This window comes from Callithrix jacchus, chromosome 11, assembly GCF_049354715.1.
Source record: "Callithrix jacchus isolate 240 chromosome 11, calJac240_pri, whole genome shotgun sequence".
Classification (NCBI taxonomy): Eukaryota; Metazoa; Chordata; class Mammalia; order Primates; family Cebidae; genus Callithrix; species Callithrix jacchus.
Window position 1 is genome coordinate 99,335,032 of NC_133512.1, and position 15,302 is coordinate 99,350,333.

Here is a 15,302-nt window from a genome sequence, read left to right on the forward strand (position 1 = left end):
ATGAAATGTGTACACTCCAGGCAAATGGGTTTATGTTATGATTCAGGGAGAATGTTCCCATGTACTCCGTTTTCTGACACTAATTTATTCTCAGGCCATAGACTTCCAAGATTCTCTAGGATAATGAAGAAAAGCAGGTAGAGCCTTCTTTTCCTTTTCTCTTGGAAATACGGCAACTAAAAAGGGAGATTCCAGATTCTGCCAACACATGTGATTTAATCCTTTCTCTCTTAGACTTGATTTTTTTTTTTTTTTTTTTTTTTTTTTGAGACAGAGTCTTACTCTGTCGTCCAGGCTGGAGTGCAGCGGCATGATCTTGGCTCACTGCAACCTCTGCCTCTGAGGCTCAGGTGATTCTCCTGCCTCAGCCTCCCAAGTAGCTGGGATTACAGTCACCTGCCACCATGCCTGGCTAATTTTTGTATTTTTAGTAGAGAGGGGGTTTCACCATGTTGGCCAGGCTGGTCTCAAACTCCTGACCTCAAATTATCCATTCTCCTTGGCCTCTCAAAGTGCTGGGATTACAGGCATGAGCCAACTACATGGCCAGACTTGATATTCTTGTTTAGGACCAGGAAAATTATACTTTCTAGATATATACTTTCCAAATTCTCTCAACTGTCAGTTGACTGAGTGAAAGCACCGAAAGTAAGAAAGCTACAAATGAAAGCAAACTTAATGAGTATTCAAGGATTTCATATTCCCCCAAGTCTTTAACTGGCGGATACAAAAGAGACCACTGATGGTTTTTGCTTGTTTTAACTAGCTCAATCTTTTTTTTTTTTTTTTTAAGATTTGGTCTTGCTGTGCTGCCAGTCTGGAGTGCAGTAGCACCATCATAGCTCATTGCAGCCTGGACCTCCCAGGTTCAGGTGTTCCTGCCGCCTCAGCCTCCTGAGTAGCTGGGACCACAGTCATGCACCACCATGCCTAGCTAATGTTTTATTTTTTTGTAGAGACAGGGTCTCCCTCTGTTGTCCAAGCTTCTCTTGAATTCCTGGGCTCAAAAGATCCTCCTGCCTTGGCCTTTTGAGATGGCGTCTCACTCTGTCGCCCAGGCTGGAGGGCAGTGGTGCAATCTCAGCTCACCGCTGAGTGCAGGGATTACAGGTGTGAGCCACCATGCCTGGCCAGTTGGTCCAATCCTACACTCAGGCAGGGAAATGGGGAGAGCCAACGCGAAGTACAGTGCAGTCAGCTACTTTCCCATCAGCTCACTCTTCCAGTTCCCTTCAGGATTTTCTGGGGTAGGGAGTGTGGATTAATATTCCCAATTCCAAAGTCAGCTCAAGAATGCAAAGATCTTTCATTTATTAGGTTTATCATCAGAGGTAAGATTAATCCTTTTTTTTTTTTTTTGTCAACTACTTTTGTATTTGGAAAACCTAGTCAAAACAATTTATTTATTTATTTATTTTTGAAGAAAGAAAAAAAAAGGAATGAAGGAGAGGAAAGAGGAAGAGGGAGAGAGAACAGGAGTGTTGCTTTATTCTAAAAATGGGTATTGAAAACCTTTTCTATGCCAATAATTGTGCTTAATAATGGCCAACCAATATTTCATTTAAACCTGTGAGTAGGTGTGGTGTGATACTGATAAGAGTGTATATTTTGTGTAAAGTGGAGAGCTCTATAAATGTTTATTAAGTTTACTTGTTCCATATCTGAGTTCAAGTCCTGGATATCCTTATTAATTTTCTGTCTCGTTGATCTATCTAATATTGATGTTGAAGTCTCCCACTATTATTGTGTGGGAGTCTAAGTCTCTTATAGTCTTATGTATCTGGGTGTTCCTGTATTGGGTGCATATATATTTAGGATCGTTACCTCTTCTTGTTACATTGATCCTTTTACCATTATATCTTTGTTGCTTTAAAATCTATTTTATCAGAGGCAAGAAGTGCAAGTCCTGATTTTATTTATTTATTTTTGCTCTCCATTTGGTTGGTAAATCTTTCTCCATCCCTTTAAGTCTTTGTGTATCTTTGCATGTGAGATGTGTATCCTTGCATGTGAGATGCAGCATACCAATGGGTTTTGGCTGTATCTTTTGATTGGGGGATTCCATCGATTTTAATTTAGGATTACTGCCATTTATTCAAATGGCAGGTTAATCCTAAAATTATCTTATGGGAATAAAACTGGTTTACATAGAAACATATAATCGGCTGGGTGCAGTGGCTCATGCCTATAATCCCAGCACTTTGAGAGGCCGAGGCGGGTGGATTGCCTGAGCTCAGGAGTTTGAGACGAGCCTGGGCAACATGGTGAAACCCCATCTCTACTAAAAATACACAAATTTAGCTGGGCATGGTGGCACATGCCTATAATCCCAGCAGGAAGCTGAGGCAGGAGAATTTCTTGAAACTGGGAGGTGGAGGTTGCAGTGAGCCGAGATCGTACCACTGATCGTACTGATAAGAGTGTATATTTTGTGTATTTAAAGTGGAGAGTTCTATAAATGTTTATTAAGTTTACTTGTTCCATATCTATTATTGTGTGGGAGTCTAAGTTTCTTAGACTGGGTGACAGCCTGGGTGACAGAGTGAGACTCTCCCCAAAAAACCAACCAATCAACCAGCCATATAATAAAAACCTTGGCTTTCTTTTTTAAACCTGAATCTTCTCTTCAGAGAAGTATTATCAGATGTGACAAATTTATTCATTCACTCATTCACTCAATCTTTATAGAATGCCTACTATACATCAGACTTCATTCCAAGTGCTGAGGATACATAGTGAACAATGAAATAGGCAAAACAAAATAGAGAATGAAGTTCTCTAGCTAATGAGAACTTCCTGGTGCAACATTGTCTGTTTATTCCACGTATCACTGAAGAGTGTGGTTTATATAGTCCCAGCACGAAAGCATGGATGTGGTTTCAGTTATGAACTTGTCCATTTACAGCGAATTGCCTAATGTTGCTTTGTAGCTACCACACTGTAAGTCATGCCACCCATAAACCATAAGTACATAAGAAAGGAAGATTTGGTTGTGAATGTACACAATTCCCTTGCATAAGCTGCCCTTCAAAGACCAAAATCTGCTTTTCAGGAATGAAAACGTGCACCGTTATGCCCATCTTTTCCAGAACTTTTGACACTATAATTACCCTTCTCTGGACACTATTTAGTCCATATATCCTTCTAGAAAGTCACCAAGCTTGTGAACAGTCTAGCTAAAATTAAACCCAGGGAAGGGCACATTCCAAATTCAACAGTCTTCACTACGCCGCCTTTTGATGGCTAGAAAGGGACAGGGAGTTGAAGGGTTGAGGAGGGCCCAGCTCACAGACAGTTTGGCTTACTTTGGGCCTATGGGAGGAGGAGCCCTTTTAGGTGATGAGTTCATTAGTTTTGTTTTGGACATACTGAGTTGGAGGTGCTGGTAGGACACCCAGGTGGAGATACCTACTAGATGTTTGGATACTTTGTGAGTGAGTCATATTTCCTATCTCCTTTTGATAAACAAATTTCCTGACCTCTTTTTTTTTTGTCTTTCCCTATCCCCTGCCCCCTCCTGACTTTCTTTAAATGTACCTTCAAAATATATTAAGTATGGTGATAAAAAATTACAATGGTAATTTGTTATTCTATTGTGTGATATTCGTACTATTGTGAATGGTTTGCTTTTCTGGCTCAGGTGACATGGCTGGTAGACCACAGCATGGTTTCTCTGCTCCAAAACCTGTCTTATGGTGTTGCATCCTTGGCCACAAAACTGCAGAAAAATGCAAATGCTTAAAAGATACTCGTAGACCTTGAGGTTACTGATCAAAACAGTAGCAGAGCATACAAAGAGAGTGGAAGGAGTTATCTGAGATGACCCAAGGAGAATGACAAGAGCTAGAGGGGAACATTTAAAAATATCCCAGGATTGTTTTGGGTATAAATCTGAACTCCTTGGCACAGGGAAGAAGGCCTCCCTTGAGCTGGATTTCTTTCCTGCCCCTTCCCTCCTGGGGTCACTTTTCCAACTCAACATTCTAGGTACGGTGATACGGACAGGAGGCAGGGAAATACTGGATAGAACAGGGCAAAGTCCCTGGCAAGGCACCTAAAAGCCTGAGCCCACAGCCCTAATGAGAACTTCACATCCCTGTTTTCCTGCCCAAATGTTGCTTTTTCCAAAACCATATTGGCCTGCCATGCCCCCAATCCTGCCCCCATAAAAACTCCAAGCTCCACTGGCAGAGGAGCAGAGGAGAGAGCAGAAGAGGCTGAATGTGGAGAGGAGAAGCAGCATCTGAATGTTGAAGAGGCAGCTGGACATTTGGAAAGGAGTTTGGCTGAGGGTGGCTGACCTCCAGGGGAAGATTATCTTTCCAATTCATCCCCTTTCCAGCTCTCCATCCCACTGAGAACCACCTCCACATCAATAAAACCATGCGACCTGATTTTTCCTGGACACCAGTCAAGGACCTGGATACCAAGGGGGCAGGGGGTGAAAGGCTGTCACCCTGAGTCTCCACTCAGCTCCACTGCTAAAAGAGCATTACTTGTAACATACCCATAGACACTACCATGGGGCCAGAGCCCAAAAGTGCTCACCCCAGATGCTGCGCCCGCTTGCCTGTGTGCTCCCCCTCCTACAAAAAGTTTGAGCGAGCCACATCCCTGTTGCAAGTCCCATGAAGGGGTCCAGGGAACTCTCTCGTCTCATAGGGGCTCCTGACGCTTCCAGCTGACACAGCTTTTCTCCCATGTGGTACTCTGTCTGGACATCTGGTTTACCTTCCTTTTCTTTGTCCATCAGATCTTATCACTTTCCTGAAAGTATCCTCAGCGACCTCAGATTAAGTGCCTGTCCCTTTTCTCATGGGAATAATCTTAATTCTTGTCACTTCTTTCATGACAGTCATCCTCTTAAAATCAAAGACCAATCTTAATCATGTTTGCATTTCCAATGACTAATAATGCAGTAGCAAGGACTAAATGGATGGTTCATTGACTGGCATAATTGAAATCTGTCTATTAAGAGGCATGTGAACATTGTTTAGCTTCTTCTAATAAAGCCTTCTATGCAGGTAGAATTTTGAAAGTCAGCTGCCTACTCTCAATGAATCCTTATAGTGAGGCAGGATTCTTATTCTTCCAAACCAAGGAAATGGACATATTGAATATAGAAAATACATTAATGACTCCTAGTCCACTAGACTTTGGTTATTGTTAGAAAACAATTGTCCTAATGCATTTGAGTGCTTACTCCCTTGAGTCAAAGCAATTGCTATTTTGAGAGATACATTTTATTGCAACTGTCCTTTCCCCTGGGCACCAATATCCTCTTGGAAATGCACACAGGGAAAAACAGAGACCAAGAAACAGGACTGAGACACGAATGACAAAGCTCATCTATTCTGCTAGCATCCATGTTCCCCTCACTCAGCTTGCTGGGAGAGCTGAACACTTTTAGTGGTGTTGGAGTATCAAGGAACCTATACTTTGGGAGACATTGTGAGCAGGTCCAAATTTGGAGTGTTAATTTAAAATAGAGTAGCTTTAACATTCTCAAGATCAGACTTTCATCAAATAAGCACAAACTATACACACACTGCTCTTCTGGATCCCCAAATGACACCCCATGTTGACCACCAAAGCATGGTGCATTCTATTCTGATTTAGAGTTTTATAAAAGCTCACATATTTCTGAGTATTTCCCTTGCACATGTCCTCATTGTGTGTGGTCATCCCTGTTCCTGTATTTGTAGACCATGTTTCCATTGCACCATTTGGAGATTAGCTCTCCTCCCCTTCTCCACCCAGCACAGCCCAGGCAGGATGTGTTGCTGGAGGAATTGATGATGGGAGATTCTTCTCCCAGGAGCATGCTTAGTAAACAGCCTGGCTAAGGCTTTAGCATCGACACACATATGCTCTACTATGCTCCTCACCTAAGGAGAAGGCAGATGTATTAAAGGTCCTCAAACATATTCAGACATGGCCGCAGTCACATCTTAACATGCAGATGTTCTTCGCTTCCACTGTCTTTGTCTCCCGTATGAGAAGCAGTCTGAGAGCTCACTACTGTACATTTTCCCTTCTTACAAAAAAAAAAGTAAATAATAAACATACTTTGTAAGAGCAGTCCTATGTTGGAACTGAGTAAAAGTATACTTTCCTTTTCCAAAAAAGAATATAAAATATGACAGTTTCGTTCCATTTCTAAAGGTGTTCCACCCTTCTCTCCACAACACTCCTGAAAGGCTTTGCCGTGACAGCTAGATGCCCATGGAATCAACACCTCTTACATCTGCGTGCTGGGCAGTGGTGAGGGTGATGACTCCCTCGGCTGCCGGGGCAAGAGGGACACTTGAATGCCAGTGACAAGTCCTGAACTCCAACATTAAACAACAAAGGCCACGTAGGTTGTTTAGACGCAATGACTGGCAAAGCTCTAAATTCTAAGATTATGTGAAATGAGTCATCATTTGCATTAGGGTTTCCTGAAATGCAAAGTTTTCTAGGGCCCAGTCCAACTCTGAAGTCTATGACCACGGAGCAACTTTCAAAGGCAAAGTTGCAAAAATGGCAGAAAATCAAGTGGTTAGTTGTGGCGGAATTGGTCCAGAGTGCTTTTCCTCTATTGTGGAGTACAAAACATTTCATGTTGATTACTATGAAAATCAAATTTCGGGAGCAAGCTGTTTAGGAAATATTAGCACTTTCTAAAAGTCAGGTGCTGTTCTCACTCCTTTTCATGCTAACTCATTTAATTCTCATGTGAGGAGCCATGGCACATTCATCCCATTTTGGAAGGATAAAAACTTGTTTGAGGACAGACAACCAGGAAGTGGTGGAGCTAGTATTTGAACCTAGGAAGTCGGCTCCAGAAACTATTTTTTTTGGAGATGGAGTCTTGCTCTGTTGTTCAGCCTAGAGCATGATGGCGCCATCTCGGCTCACTGCAACCTCCGCCTCCCAGATTTAAGCAATTCTTTTGCCTCAGCCTCCCAAGTAGCTGGGTCTACAGGCCCATGCTGCCATGCCCAGCTAATTTTTTGTATTTCAGTAAACAAGAGGTTTTACCGTGTTGCCAGGACTGGACTTGAACTCCTGAGCTCAGGCAATCCACCTGCCTCAGCCTCCCAAAGTGCTAGGATTACAGGTGTAAGCCACTGTGCTCAGCCTCAGAAACCATTTATTAAACACTCAGCTGAATTGTCTCTGATGAAAAGGCATCAGTCCACAGTAGCTCTACAGATGACCAACATCATAGTAGGGTCTTAAGGCAACCATGAGTTTAGCCCAACTGTTTTCTGTGTGGTTGGCAGGCTGTATGGGGAAGCCAAGAAAATCTAAAGGCTTCCGACTGTGTTTGCTTTCCTTTAGAAGCTGAGTGTGGAGACATTTTATCTGACAAAGGATAATTATCCATGACGGCAGCGTCAGCTGAGCAATGTGGCAAGCTAAGAACTCTGAGCCCTCGTTGCAGAAGCACAGAAATTCAACCTTCCCTTGGTGACAGACCCCAATGGGCCAAAGCAGCACAGAGAGAATGACCATTACCTTTACAGAAACATGAAACCAGGAATCGCGTGAAAGGAATCTTTAAAATATCAATTGTTACATTAAATATAATTTTTTATTCCATTTACAGAATATAAAAAATTAGCAAGTTTCAGGGCAGGTGCTTAAGTACTAGAAATTGATTTAAAGACAACTGTAGGCTAGGCATGGTGGCTGATGCCTCTAATCCCAGCATTTTGGGAGGCCAAGGCAGGCAGATTACCTAAGACAAGGAGTTTGAGACCAGCCTGGCTGATATGGTAAAACCCTGTCTCTACTAAAAAAAAAAAAAAAAGAAAAATTCAAAAATTAGCCAGGTGTGGTGGCTGAGGCAGGAAAATCACTTCAACCCAGGAGGCAGAGTTTGCAGTGAGCCGAGATCATGCCACTGCACTCCAGCCTGGACAACAGAGTGAGACTCCATCTCAAAAAAAAAAAAAAAAAGACAATTGTAAGAACAGAATATTAAAAAGAGATTTAAATTCTTTAGCCTACAATTTCTTGTCTGTCCCAGTGAGTGAATAGGGAGAAGAGGGAATAAAGCTTTTTTTTTTTTTTAACTACAGAAGATAAATTTGGTGGTTGTGGTAAGTTTCAAAATATTTAGGCTCAGAAACCAATGGCAAAACATAATGAAGTGCATATAAAAATAGATAGCTAACAAACCCCCCAAAATGAAAGGCTCTAGAAGCTTCAGGTTGTCATATATCAGAGACAAAAAAATTAAATTGTATCTGACATCTCCTAGAGAAAATATCTCCATGGAAACCACTGGAGTTTCAGCATCTAAAGTAATAATTTGAGACACTTCAACAAAACTGCTGCTATTAATTATAATTTAAATTGCAACATTATTTTTACAGTGTGATCTGGGCGAGATGAGGTATCTATCTCTGCCCTTGTTCTTAGCTTGTTTTATTACATTTTATCCTCTTTTTCCAAATCTGAGTTATATAGCAGAAAATGATTTTTTTCTTAAATAATTTTTTAGCCATTCACTATTGGCTGATATTTCTGAAACAGATATGAAAACAAATGGTTATTGACTAAGGTGCCGGAAGGTATAAGGGACATTGTTTTATTTTAAAAGAGGATGCCTGCTAATCACGATTTTGGGAAGGAGCGATTTCTCAAGGTCAGCAGGATTTTCTGTAGGCAGAGCATTATGTGGCATGTACCGACGTGATCCTGAGTTTCACATTTCTCTCTCCAACCTTCACCTCCGTTTCTAAAAAAAAGCTAGCCAGCCAGCATTTCCAATTTCAAATGGGGAAAGGATTGTGAATTTTTGGCTCCTGACTTGAGAAGTTAAACAAGCCTTACATTTCCAGCTTCTTAAGGGAGTGAGGAAGTGGCAGATGCTTGCCTGATTGTCCAAGATCCAGTGACCAAAAGAGGTTATGTGAAGAGAAACAGAATAAACAAAGTTGTCATCATCAGCTATATGTTGTAATTGTTTAACACAGACTTTTATATGAAAGGACTGAATGGGCAATTGATTCCATTCTACTCCCTCTTTCCATCAGTTACTTAGTTAACTTCTGAATTGTCTCAATTGCCTTTCAGGAAAAAGAGCATTAATAAAAAGAGCATTGTAAGGCTGGGCACGGTGGCTCACGCCTATAATCCCAGCACTTTGGGAGGCTGAGGCGGGTGGATCACAAGGTCAAGAGATCGAGACCATCCTGGTCAACATGGTGAAACCCCGTCTCTACTAAAAATACAAAAATTAGCTGGGCATGGTGGTGCATGCCTGTAATCCCAACTACTCGGGAGGCTGAGGCAGGAGAATTGCTTGAACCCAGGAGGCGGAGGTTGTGGTGAGCCGAGATCGCACCATTGCACTCCAGCCTGGGTAACAAGAGCGAAACTCCGTCTCAAAAAAAAACAAAACAAAACAAAACAAAACATTTTATTAATGCTCCCAGAGTAGGCTGACATTGTACTCTTTCATCTGATTAACGATAAAGGGATATTTTAATTAGAAATAGCTCATTCTTAATAGATGCTCAGACTTTGTATTCCATAAAATAAACACTAATGTAAGGTGTCTGGTGTCATTTTCATGTTAGATAAATATTTCTCAGGTGGGCAAATTGTTCCAGTCCCAATGTTATAATTGTTTATAAATCAATGGTCAAAGTTATTGTTGAAAAATATTGTGGGCACTTGCAGACTATTGATTGTGACGGCTGGCCTTTATTGAGTCTGTAGTTCCACAACCTCTATCTACAGTTGAGGCAGCAAAAATGCAGAATGGATGATAATTAGGTTAAAGCCACGTGGTTGGTGGGTGCCAGAGTTGCTGCTACAGGATGAGGGCTTTCGACTCCTCATTCAGAACTCTGTCCATGGACTGTAGTTCTCAGGGCGGACCTTGAAAGTCTGGATCAGAGAGCCTCACTGCAAGGGGCAGCCATCCAGCTGGCCCTCCGTATCTGCACGTTCCCCATCTGTGGATTCAACCAAACTCAGATAAAAAATATTCCGGAAAAAAAAGTTTCATACGTACTGAACACGTGCAGATATTTTTTCTTGTCATTATTCCCTAAACAATCCAGTATGAGAACCTTTTTTTTTTTTTTTTTTTTTGAGATGGAGTCTCGCTCTGTTGCCCAGACTGGACTGCAGTGGTATGATCTTGGCTCACTGCAACCTCTGCCTCCCAGGTTCAAGCGATTCTTCTGCCTCAGCCTCCTGAGTAGCTAGGATTACAGGTGTGCACCACCACGCCTGGCTAAGTTTCGTATTCTTACTAGAGACGCGGTTTCACCATGTTGGTCAGGCTGGTCTCGAACTCCTGATCTTGTGATCGACCTGCCTCAGCCTCCCAAAGTGTTGGGATTTACAGGTGTGAGCCCTCGTGCCTGGCCAACAATTCCTTACATAGCATTTCTGTTGTATTAGGTATTATAAGAAATCTAGAGATAATTTAAAGTATATGGGAGGGTGTGTGTAAGTTATAAGTAGGTATCGACCACACTATTTGCTATCAGGAACTTGAGCATCCGTGGATTTGGGTGTGTCAGAGGGTCTTGGAACCAGTCCCCTGTGAACACTGAGGCAGGACTGGACCCCTTGGTTCACACTGCTGTACGGTTCTTGGTTGAGGTTTGCTGTGGCTTCTTTTCATTTCCACTGCAGGGTATTTATGAATTCATGCCGATGTTAACAGGAGTGCAAGAAGGAAGAAGCCCCAAATCTGGGGGAATATGATAAATTTGGGAAGCGTCACGCAAATCCTGGTCTGAGAGAAAAGGCTGTTTCTCCTGCTGCCAGGTTTGCAGAATGCACATGGTGGCAGCTGGGTTCCCCGGAAGGGGCTGTCACTTCCTATGCATGCAGGGACAAAGGGCTCTGCACTTGTGTAACTGGTGGGTTCTTTGGCCTTGAAAAAGTTGCTGAACCTCTTTAGGCTTCTTCTTCTGCTTCTCTCTCAGTCTGAGATGCCTGTGGGAGACAGCGCTCTGATTCAGAGCTTTCAAACATCAAGGGGCATAGAGATGCCCTGAGCTCTGGTTAAAATGCTGCTTTTGCCTGAGTTAGCTGGGGCGGGGGACCTGGGCATCTGTATTTCTAACAGGCTCCCAGAGTGCTTGAATACCCACCTCACTTTCAGTTGCAGAAATTGAATGGAAACAGTTGGTGGTTCGGGTCTCCAGCCGCGTGCGTGCATGTGTGTGTGTGTTTTAAATTTAATGCAGTGCCTGAGCAGGAACTGAAATAACTCCTCCTGACAACCTTGTCTTTTTTCTCTTGGCCAAATCATTTGTGTGACTTTAATGATTTGCCTGCTAGAATGCCCCATGGTTCGACTCTGTTAGTTCTATTTCTTTTTAGTGTTGTGAAAGCAATAATGGGAACACTGCATCAATTTCTGATTAGAATTCTTTAGTATTTTGAATGTGGGTGTGGGGGGCGGGTGGTTATTACAGTTTAGGAAAAAACAGCCAAGGAGTTTAATGAAGGGTTATCTTAGTATGACCTTGGATACTTTTCCTGGTTCAAAGCAAAAATACAAGTTGATTCTCTAAAGTAAGTGTATCAGGGAGGGAAAATACTGGGATGTTGGCATTTAGGTTCTTGATGCTATGGATACATTTAAAGGCATATATGAGAGAGAACAGATGCATTTAAAAATTGTATTTTCAGAGACAGCGTCTTGCTATATTGCTTAGGCTGATCTCGAACTAGTAGACTTATGTAGCTGGGACTATAGGCACGTGCCACTGTACCCAGCTAGACATATTTTTTAAAATATTGTACTGTGTTTTTTTTTTTGAAGTTTATGGATTTGTTTTTAGAAAAAACTTTTTCCTGCTGGTACTGCTGCATGGGTGCAATGTGGGACACAGCCAGCTCAGGGTGGAAAGCCTGAAGCCATATAGGCATACGATGGTACATCAAACAGCTTCAGTGACTGTCTCTGGCTTTATGAAATGCTGCATCACAGATATGGGTGCTTGGCAAGTTTTATGAACACATCTGCTATACACGAGTCTCAGCTAAGAGAACTTGTGCTTTCCTTATTAGCAAAGCAGTATTAGCAAGAATTGGTTGTTTGCTGAGTCACAGAAATAGCCCCAGTTTCTAGGGAGAGGGCTGCTGAGAAAATTACAATAGAAGAGGAAAGCAACCAATTATAGTAAGTCAAAAAGACATATTTTAAGGACATTCTCTGATGTATTTCACCTTTCCTCTTAAACAGTGTTCAGGGATTTGCACGATTCATAAGATAAAAGTCTTCAGGAGACCCTGGATCTATTGTCTTCAGACTTCTGCAGAGAAACACATCCCCTGGGCCATTATGTAATTATCAGTGAGGGCTTTGGACTTCAAGGATGCATGGCTTGTGAGCTCAGTGAAAATAACATCACCTTAAGTCCACCCAAGAGATGTGCTTCATCATTTGTAAGAATACTCAGGCACATGTTATCATTTTAGTTATCAAGCAGGGATGAAGGGACTCCTTTTACTCTCCCTCTGTGGAAGTTTCTAGTAAATTCAAAGGCCATACTTTGGCTGGGGATAGACCCTTTGGAAATGGCTGACTATTACTGATTTGCTTTTATTGTCATCCTGTGTCTTTCAAGGGAGTTCAGTGAATTAAAAAAATGCATTTAGAAACATTTAGTCTTCTGCTGGAACCTCTGTATCTCAACTTGCAGAAGATGCTGTCTTCAGCTTTGCAGGATGAATGTGCTCCTGCACTCTGTGGACCCGTTCTGCCAATATGCATGGGATGTTTGTGTCGTAACTTCTATTTCATCAAAATGTGAAGTTGGTCCTTTTTATTCTTAAGTTTTAGAAACTGGTGTAATACATAGATGAGAAACGTTGCTGAGAATATAACACCCAGACCACAGACAGCTGACCAGATTTTGGCTCCTCTGTGTGGTTAGAAGCGGGGCATGGGCAAACCTAAACTGCTTTTAAAAATTAATTCTACACATATTTTAAGTATTTTGTGAATGCCCCATTGGGCTCTTGGTTTTGAAATACTCTTTTCGTTGCATTAGCTCAAGTGAAAATTTATAATTCCAGTCCCAAGACAATGTCTTTTCTTCCAACAAGGCTGACTTCAGAGAACCGAATATAAAAGCCCCACGCTAAATACACTTCCATTGTCATCTGAGTTAACCTAAGCTCTCACAAGACAACTAGTTTTGCTTCCTGACAGGTGAAGTGGCAAATGGTCATCAAGGAGAACGGTGAAACAAATTATCCTTGGTTATTAAAGCTTCCTGATGTCCCCCCACAGTATTTCTCCCTGGTGCTGGCTCACTTCATTATAAAGATGAAGAGATACAGTCCTAGCATGAGCCGTGTGGCTGTCACAGTTCTCATTCATGTCAACGGAGTGTGAAAAATTATTTAATTGGCTCTAGTAGCCTTGGGATGATTTATTCCCTATCAAAAAGGGGAAAATGGAACCAAAAAAACCCAAAGTTGCATTTGGTAGCAGGGATTTCACCAGCATGTATGCAAATAGCATATCCTTGAGACTTCTGCATTATATTTAAAGGGTGGTAGAAAATAGTAAGACAGTTCAGAATAAAGAACTGGAATTTTGTGTTTTAATCCAAAATAGTCATCGAGAGGAAGAAATGGTGAGAAAAAAAAAATCACCAAATCTGAAATATTTGCATTTTCAGCCTGATAACGTTACTCTCTGCATACTTTTGAGCAAGGTGCTATAAACTCAATACCCATTGTTTCACAATCCTGATGCATGCGAGGAATCCCTTGGGATGGGGACCAGGCATCGGGATTTGTGAAAAGCTCCCCGGGTGCCTCTAATGTGCAGCCAGGGTTGTGCCCAGCACTTCTGTGACCACGCATTCAATGTTTGCTGAGGGAAATGAATACATTTATTTTCTCTGGGCTGTATTTTCCTTATTTTTAAAATGTGGCTGATAATGTCCACTTTGCCTACCAATGCGGCCACTGCCAAGATAAAATCATGCTTTAAGAGCATTTCAACAATTAAGTCTTTTCCAGGTTGAAGCTACCACTACTTTTATGTGTATCCTTTCCAATCTTCTAAAAGTTAAAATTCCCAAGTAAATTACTGAAAACCATTTCAGCGTGTCTAGAGGGGGAATTTCCAAAGCAATTCATTTTATTATCTATGTTTAAAACAACTGTACCCCACATTCACATGAAGATTTATGTATAATTACGTTTCAACATAAAGATTTTAATTTTGTAAAAGTCTTTCAGCATTGCTCTCAGGCAGAAACTCAACAGGATATAAGGTGCTGACTGGCCAGCAAAGGTGGAACATTTCCAGGTGGTGACTGGCAGAGATTCCCCTGGGAGAATTCACACCTTCCAATTCTGACAACAGTCTTTTTAAATGAGGCAGTGAAAGAAGTGACGGCGGATAATTTAGAGGGTGTTGTGCTCCTCTGAGTGTCTCCATACCTGAGTGACATGGTGCTGTAACAGATGCACGATGAAGAAAACTCAAAAATGCAGTATAGTGGGAAGCATCTGGGTGGGGGATCGCTGGGGGCAAAGAAAAGACTTTTGACCCCAAAGTCAAGGGATACCACTGAGTTCAAGTCGCCTCTGTTTTCATGGGCTTCTCATAGCAACCCTGGGGGATGAGCATGAGGCAAAAATGAATACTGTGACTTGCTGGAATCAGTGGTTCTGCCATCAACAGAGAAGTCACCATGGCAACATGTACAACCACCTTGCCCTGCACTCAGCCAGCCCCACGTGACAGAGGCTAACAGCTGCAATGATTGCCAGGCACAGACCCCAGGAAAATGCACCTGTGAGTTCCCTCCCCGGTGGGGTGGGGGTAGGAGGGTAGACAGCCTGGGGAGAAGAATGGGGCAGACGCCTAACCTCCCTGGGGTTCAAAATCTATCGTAGGGGAAGAAGGGAAAGAAAGGTAGAGCAAAATTAGGAATGAAAGAGAAATTCACAGCAGGGAAAAAAACAATGACTTTAGAAATAGTTCCAAAGCTGGATGTTTGTGCCAGTTTTGATTTTTTAATCACTGGAGTTTCAGGGAATTAAAGAATCCTGGTTAATGGAGAACAGAAGACTTGAATCAAGGCAGCCCCTGACACGGTCAGGCCTGTGGAGCCACTAGAAAGCAGCCCATCTGCGCGGAGGACGGCCTCTGAGGTGTTTGATGCTGAAGGGGAACCCATCCCTGCTGCTGGTCATGTTTAGCCACTTCAGTGACGTTTTACTCTTCGATTATTTCTTCATCATGGCTGAGTCTTGACAGAGCGCACCCCCAACTGCTTTTCAAAACACAAGCCTGCCAAGTCTATTCT

The 15,302-nt window shown here is 42.2% G+C and overlaps 1 protein-coding gene across 1 annotated transcript in view; it reads right to left on the bottom strand.

The window, feature by feature from the left end:
• The window catches only part of CNTNAP2 (contactin associated protein 2), a 2,303,447-nt gene that overhangs the window by 12,986 nt on the left and 2,275,159 nt on the right, over positions 1–15,302 (bottom strand). The gene's annotated exons all lie outside the window — the stretch shown is intronic.